Raw genomic sequence first — 7,500 nt, 5'->3', positions numbered from 1 at the left:
CTTGTAGGAGACTTTAGGCTTTTTTTATTTTCTTGTAGGAGACTTTAGGCTTTTTTCATTTTCTTGTAGAAGACCTTAGGCTTTCGGCTTTTCTAGTAGGAGACTTTAGGCTTTTTGGTTTTCGTGTAGGAGACCTTAGGCTTTCTGCTTTTCTTGAAGGAAACCTTAGGCTTTTTTCTTTTCTTGTAGGAGACCTTATGCTTACTGCTTTTCTTGTAGGAGACCATAGGCTTTTTTTCTTTTCTTGTAGGAGACCTTACGCTTTTTTCTTTTCTTGTAGGAGACCCTAGGCTTTTTTCTTTTCTTGTAGGAGACCTTAGGCTTTCTGCTTTTCTTGTAGGAGACCTTAGGCTTTCTGCTTTTCTTGTAGGAGACTTTAAGTTTTTTGCTTGTAGGAGAAATTATGCTTTTTTATTTTCTTGTAGGACACCAGAGGCTTTTTACTTTTCTTGTTGGAGACCATTGGCTGTTTTGCTTTTCTTGTAGGAGACTTTAGTCTTTACGCTTTTCTTATAGGAGACCTTAGGCTTTTTTATTTTCTTGTAGGAGACCTTAGGCTTTCTGCTTTTCTTGTAAAAGACCTTAGGCTTTTTACTTTTCTTGCAGGAGACTTTAGGCTTTCTGATTTTCTTGTAAAAGACCTTAGGCTTTTTGCTTTTCTTGTAGGAGACTTTAGGCTTTCTGCTTTTCTTGTTGGAGACCTTAGGCGTTTTTTTTTCTTGTAGGACACCTTAGGCTTTTTGCTTTTCTTGTAGGAGACCTTAAGCTTTTTGCTTTTTTGTAGACCTTAGGCTTTATGCTTTCTTTGTAGGAGTCCTTAAACTCGGCTTTTCTTGTAGGAGACCTTAGGCTTTTTGCTTTTCTTGTAGGATACCTTTGCCTTTTTTTATTTTCTTGTAGAAGACCTTAGGCTTTCTGCTTTTCTTGTAGGAGACCTTAGGCTTTCTGCTTTTCTTGTTGGAGACCTTAGGCTTTCTGCTTTCATTGTAGGAGACCTTAGGCTTTCAGCATTTCTTGTAGGAGACCTTAGGCTTTCTGCTTTTCTTGTAGGAGACCTTAAGCTTTCTGCTTTTCTTGTAGGAGACCTTAGGCTTTCTGCTTTCCTTGTAGGAGACCTTAGGCTTTCGGCATTTCTTGTAGGAGATCTTAGGCTTTCTGCTTTTCTTGTAGGAGACCTTTGGCTTTTTTTATTTTCTTGTAGAAGACCTTAGGCTTTCTGTTTTTCTTATTGGAGACCTTAGGCTTTCTGCTTTTCTTGTAGGAGACCTTAGGCTTTCTGCTTTTCTTGAATGAGACCTTAGGCTTTCTGCTTTTCTTATAGGAGATCTTAGGCTTTCTGCTTTTCTTGTAGGAGACCTTAGGCTTTCTGCTTTTCATGTTGGAGACCTTAGGCTTTCTGCTTTTCTTGTAGGAGACCTTAGGCTTTCTGCTTTTCTTGTAGGAGACCTTAGGCTTTCTGCTTTTCTTGAAGGAAACCTTAGGCTTTCTGCTTTTCATATAGGAGACCTTAGGCTTTCTGCTTTTCTTGTAGGAAACCTTAGGCTTTCTGCTTTTCTTGTAGGAGATCTTAGGCTTTCTGCTTTTTTTGAAGGAGACCTTAGGCTTTCTGCTTTTCTTGTAGGAGACCTTAGGATTTTTTCTTTTCTTGTAGGAGACCTTAGGCTTTTTTCTTTTCTCGTAGGAGAATCTTAGGCTTTCAGATTTTCTTGTAGAAGACCTTAGGCTTTCTGCTCTTCTTGTAGGAGACCATAGGGATTTTTGCTTTTCTTGTAAGAGGCCTTAGGCTCTCTGATTTTCTTGTAGTAAACCTTAGGCTTTTTGCTTTTCTTGTAGGAGACCTTAGGCTTTTTGCTTCTCTTTTAGGAGACCTTGGGCTTTTTTCTTTTCTTGTAGGAGACCTTAGGCTTTCTGCTTTTCTTATAGGAGACCTAAGGCTTTCTACTTTTCTTATAGGAGACCTTAGGCTTTCTGCTTTTCTTGTAGGAGACCTTAGGCTTTCTGCTTTTCTTGAGGAGACGTTAGGCTCTCTGCTTTTCTTGTAGGAGACCTTAGGCTTTCTGATTTTCTTATAGGAGACCTTAGGCCTTTTGCTTTCCTTGTAGGAGACCTTAGGCTTTCTGCTTTTCTTATAGGAGACCTTAGGCCTTTTGCTTTCCTTGTAGGAGACCTTAGGCTTTCTGATTTTCTTATAGGAGACCTTAGGCCTTTTGCTTTCCTTGTAGGAGACCTTAGGCTTTCTGCTTTTTTTGTAGGAGACCTTAGGCTTTCTGCTTTTCTAATAGATGACCTTAGGGTTTTTGCTTTTCTTGTAGGAGACCTTAGGCTTTTCGCTTTTCTTATAGGAGACCTTAGGCTTTCTGCTTTTCTTGTAGGAGACCTTAGGCTTTTTGTTTTTCTTGTAGGAGACTTTAGTCTTTACGCTTTTCTTATAGGAGACCTTAGGCTTTTTTCTTTTCTTGTAGGAGACCTTAGGCTTTCTGCTTTTCTTGTAAGAGACCTTAGGCTTTTTGCTTTTCTTATAGGAGGCCTTAGGGTTTTTGCTTTTCTTGTAGGAGACTTTAGTCTTTACGCTTTTCTTATAGGAGACCTTAGACTTTTTTCTTTTCTTGTAGGAGACCTTAGGCTTTCTGCTTTTCTTGTAGAGACCTTGTGATTTGTGCTTTTCCTGTAGGAGACCTTAGGCTTTTTGCTTTTCTTATAGGAGACCTTAGGCTTTTTGCTTTTCTTGTAGGAGACTTTAGTCTTTACGCTTTTCTTATAGGAGACCTTAGGCTTTTTTCTTTTCTTGTAGGAGACCTTAGTCTTTCTGCTTTTCTTGTAGGAGACCTTAGGCTTTTTACTTTTCTTGTAGGAGACCTTAGGCTTTTTGCTTTTCTTGTAGGAGACCTTAGGCTTTTTGCTTTTCGTATAGGAGACCTTAGGGTTTTTGCTTCTCGTGTAGGAGACCTTAGGCTTTTTGCTTTTCTCTTAGGAGACCTTAGGATTTCTGCTTTTCTTGTAGAGACCTTGTGATTTGTGCTTTTCCTGTAGGAGACCTTAGGCTTTCTGCTTTTCTTGTAGAAGACCTTAGGCTTTTTGCTTTTCCTGTAGGAAACCTTAGGCTTTTTGCTTTTCTTGTTGGTGACCATAGTTTTTCTGCTTTTCTTATATGAGACCTTAGGCTTTCTGCTTCTCTTGTAGGAGACCATGGGCTTTTTGCTTTTCTTGTATCAGACTTTAGGTTTTCTTCTTTTCTTGTTGGAAACCCTAGGCGTTTTTTCCTTGTAGGAAACCCTAGGCTTTCTGCTTTTCTTGTAGGAGACCTTAGGCCTTTTGCTTTTTTTGTAGGATTAGGAGACCCTAGGCTTTTTGCTTTTCTTTTAGGAGACTTTAGGCTTTTTTTTTCCTTGTAGAATACGTGAGTAGACCTTAGGCTTTCTGCTTTTCGTGTAGAGACGTTATGATTTATGCTTTTCTTGAAGGAAACTTTAGGCTTTCTAGTTTTCTTGTAGGAAACCTTAGGCTTTTTGCTTTTTTTTTTTTTTTTGTAGGAGACCTTAGACTTTTTGCTATTGTTGTAGGAGACCCTAGGCTTTCTGCTTTTCATGTAGGAGATCTTAGGCTTTCTGCTGTTCTTGTAGGAAACCTTAGACGTTTTGTTTTTCTTGTAGGAGACCTTAGGCTTTTTGCTTTTCTTGTAGGGCAACATAGTCTTTCTGCTTTTCTTGTAGGAGACCCTAGGCTTTTTGCTTTTCTTCTAGAAGACCTTAAGCGTTTTTTTTTTTTTTTTTTCGTGCAGTAGACCTTAGGCTTTCTGCTTTTGTTGTAGGAGACCTTAGGCTTTTCCTTTTCTTGTAGGAAACTTTAGGTTTTCTGCTTTTCAAATGAGGATTTTAGCTTTGATAATAATAATGATAATTACTGAACTTTCCATTGTAAGATATGTAAAACTAACGTTTATAATGTTAAACATAAAAGAGAGGGATTCTAAGAACTAGGTAGTATAAATATCATCATGGTCTAAGAAAGTTGCTTTTAATGGGTAAGGTGTGATTAAAATTTCAAATATTTATGGGTACATAATTTTAACTCTTTTTATTTTTTTGTAAACTGAATTAGGAATGAACTATTGCATAAAAAACTTAACAGGGTCTTTTCCCACAGTTCTCTCATCAAGATCATTTTATATTTTATTTTTTCATTGTTTTCCACTAGCATCGACCCGGTCTCTTATCCAGCAGCTGATTTTGGATTATTTGATCAGAACAATGTCTATTGTGGTCGGTTTTTATTTCATTGTTGCTACAGTTGAGTTAAACAGGTTTCTCGCATTTGAAGATTTTTACCCAACTTAACCTTAACACGAATTCCTAAACCCATGATAACCCGTTTGCTTATAACCCTTCTCCAACTTGTTAAATCATCTTAACTACTCAAAGGCTACTGGAAAAAGTATGGGGTTCGGCAACAAAGTAAAATTTACTTCTCAGAATTTATTATTCTATTTCCGGGGATACTCTATGAATGAATTCCACCCTACTTAAAAATCCCTTATATGGTATTTTATACAGTACTCATTTGGCACTGCAGTTTTAATGTCGGGAGCACGAGAACGCCGATTTCACCAGGAAGTGGTTGTTTCATTGCGAATATTTTTAGATAGGTCATAGATGAAACAATTGAGGTTATTGTTTCTTTCTTACTTTTTGTTTTATCATTGCTTTATAGTAGCCTTGTTCAATTTTGCAGTGCCCACAGCAAAATACCTACTTATAAAGTATGTTCTTTGACTTGAAAAAACATTTTGATGTCAAACAAGTCTTGCTTTTGTCAATACAAATTATATGGTATTTACATCCGTGGAGTGTTCATCGCTCTGTAGTGATCATAGTATTGTATTGTCCCAGTATAAGAAAAGTTTGTGTCATAAGTTCTCTATTGATATTTAAAATTATAGGTTGGATTAACAGAAATCACAGCACAGAAAAAAATAAAACAGAAGACTTCGGTGATAAAAAGAAACCAATGACCTTAACCAAAAATTATCCCACGGCACTTGAAATCTTTAGAATATTACTGTAAATGTGTAAATACAAGCACGCATACGGGGTAAACATGTGTATTTAGCCACCCTGACTTTAATCAAAGTATATTTTGCTACCCGAGCCTAGAGAGAGAGAGAGAGAGAGAGAGAGAGAGAGAGAGAGAGAGAGAGAGACGTCATTTTTGAAAAACATAGGAATAATGAAATGAAAAATATGGAATTCTTGGAGGAAGAATGAAACCATCACAGGGGATGTTTTCAATTAGCTAAGTCCTTTTATCTATGAATAGAATTATTTACAATTAACAACGGAGTGGAACTTGATACTGCTTGGAAAAAAATGACTGAGAAAGGACTTTTCAAAAAATATATGGGAAAATGACTACAACAAGAGAGAGAGAGAGAGAGAGAGAGAGAGAGAGAGAGAGAGAGAGAGAGATATCAGTGCTGAAAATCTCCATTGTCTGTCACATGATTCGATATGCCAGTTACCACCCTCCTAGTAAAAATAAACATTAACATACATACAGACTTACAGACGAGTCTGATGCATGTAATGTTTATATGCTTTCATAGACAAGTCACACACAAAGCATCAGATTATTCTTTCCACGATTTATTTTCAAGAAGCGTTGCATCGCCGCTGCTCTGCTATCCATCATTCTACTTGATTAGTTCAATACATAAATTATAACGTTACAGTTTAGGTTTACCTTACGATGCAAGTGGGGGTCGACCAAGTATCACAAGGGAAGTAATGGTCTTTTTTTTAATCATATGTTGAAATTTGATAATATTTTTGCAAAGGAAATAATGTGAGTGATGTGGTCAGATTGAAATTGCTTCAGTATTACAATAGTCAAGCGTTTGTTTAGATTAATGAAGACATTCACTTAGGTGCATGATTAAAACAAACTTCTTTTTAAATGTCATAAAACTATGTTGTTTATGTCTAGGTTTGCCTGTAATTAATGTTCGCTGATTCTTACGCAATTTTAACTTTTTATTCTTTTAAAATGCTTAGGAATTAGTTATTTTTCTCGACGTATTCATTTTTTTTTTATTTAGTTTACATCTTAACGGTAAGAAAATTTATTTTGAGGGTAAAACATTTTGAGTAGTTATTCCTTGCCGATAAAAAACTTAGGTATAAATTCATTTTAACAGACATTTTATATATATATATATATATATATATATATATATTTATATATACATACATACACACATGCACACGCCTCTTTTCATTAGAGGTGACATTTCTAACCCCACATCTTACTTCACAGATGTGAAAGCGGCTTACAAGCTGACGGCATCTGTTTTATCTTGATAGGTACCCATCCAAATACTGATCATATAAGCAAATATATATATATACATATATATATATATATATATGTAAATATATATATATATATATATATATAATATATATATATATATATATATATATAATTTATGTATATATTTATATTCATATATATACATATACAGTATATATATATATATATATATATATGAGAAAATTAATTTTTGCCTCACATTGAGATCTAAACCTAGTCTTTTCAAAGGAAAGACAATGCAGCTATCAATCATGTCACCAGAACCCCTAAAAGATGTTGACAGCATTTTACGATTTGCCTGGTGAGACAACTGTAAAACTCCCTGGTATGTAAAACGGTGGTATCACCAGGTAAATTCCGATATGTTGTTAACAGTTAGGTTGCTACATCTGTTAGGGTCTTTAATTTCATGAGAACACTATGGTTCGATCCCATTTTGAGGTAGAAATTTATATATATATATATATATATATATATACATGTATATATAACATATATCTACTGTATACATATATATATATATATATATATATATGGACGGCAATCTTATGTAATCTTATAACTTTATAGAATCTAGGCTTTTACGGTCACTAGAGGGGCACAAGACTACAAACCCAATTCCTGAAAAATGTATTACATGAATCAGTTAAAATGGAATGATAGCCCCGAAGCAAAAACTGCCAACGCGACATGAGTTTAAAGTGGAATGAATAGTGTTAGAGATGACTGTTGCATTATTTAATTGTTAACCTAATCAGTAATAAAATGATAAGTAAGACTAAAACCAATTTTGAGTCATTAGATCAAATAATATAGCTTTAAGGAGAATTTTCAGCTTTATTGACCGAAGTATTCTTAGCCAATATAAGGCACAGAAAAGGATGTGAACTTGTTCGTAGTGTTATTTTCGTTAACCTGTTCCTTTATTGTTATTCCTTCTTAACCTTTATATCATTCACAGAAACCCCTTCAGTCACTCACAGAAATTTGCCTTATTCTTTCCTCATAAACCTCGTTAACAAAGTCCAGGGAAAATGGAAATACACTGACTTTATGTTGTGGATGAATATATTCTGCTTAAGAATCCTATTTTCAACCTTATCGTCCTCTTACTTATGACCTCTTTTGCTTCTT

The 7,500-nt window shown here is 35.3% G+C and overlaps 1 protein-coding gene and 1 long non-coding RNA gene across 5 annotated transcripts in view; one reads left to right on the top strand and one right to left on the bottom strand.

Annotated features, from left to right (window-relative positions):
• Positions 1-7,500, top strand: part of LOC137627326 (uncharacterized) — a 700,057-nt gene that overhangs the window by 398,428 nt on the left and 294,129 nt on the right. The gene's annotated exons all lie outside the window — the stretch shown is intronic.
• Positions 1-7,500, bottom strand: part of LOC137627303 (uncharacterized) — a 44,608-nt gene that overhangs the window by 31,128 nt on the left and 5,980 nt on the right. The window lies entirely within an intron of this gene.

The sequence above is a fragment of the Palaemon carinicauda genome, chromosome 2 (assembly GCF_036898095.1).
Source record: "Palaemon carinicauda isolate YSFRI2023 chromosome 2, ASM3689809v2, whole genome shotgun sequence".
Taxonomy (NCBI): domain Eukaryota; kingdom Metazoa; phylum Arthropoda; class Malacostraca; order Decapoda; family Palaemonidae; genus Palaemon; species Palaemon carinicauda.
The sequence above is the reverse complement of the archived record's forward strand: the minus strand, read 5'-3'. Positions and strand labels throughout refer to the sequence as shown.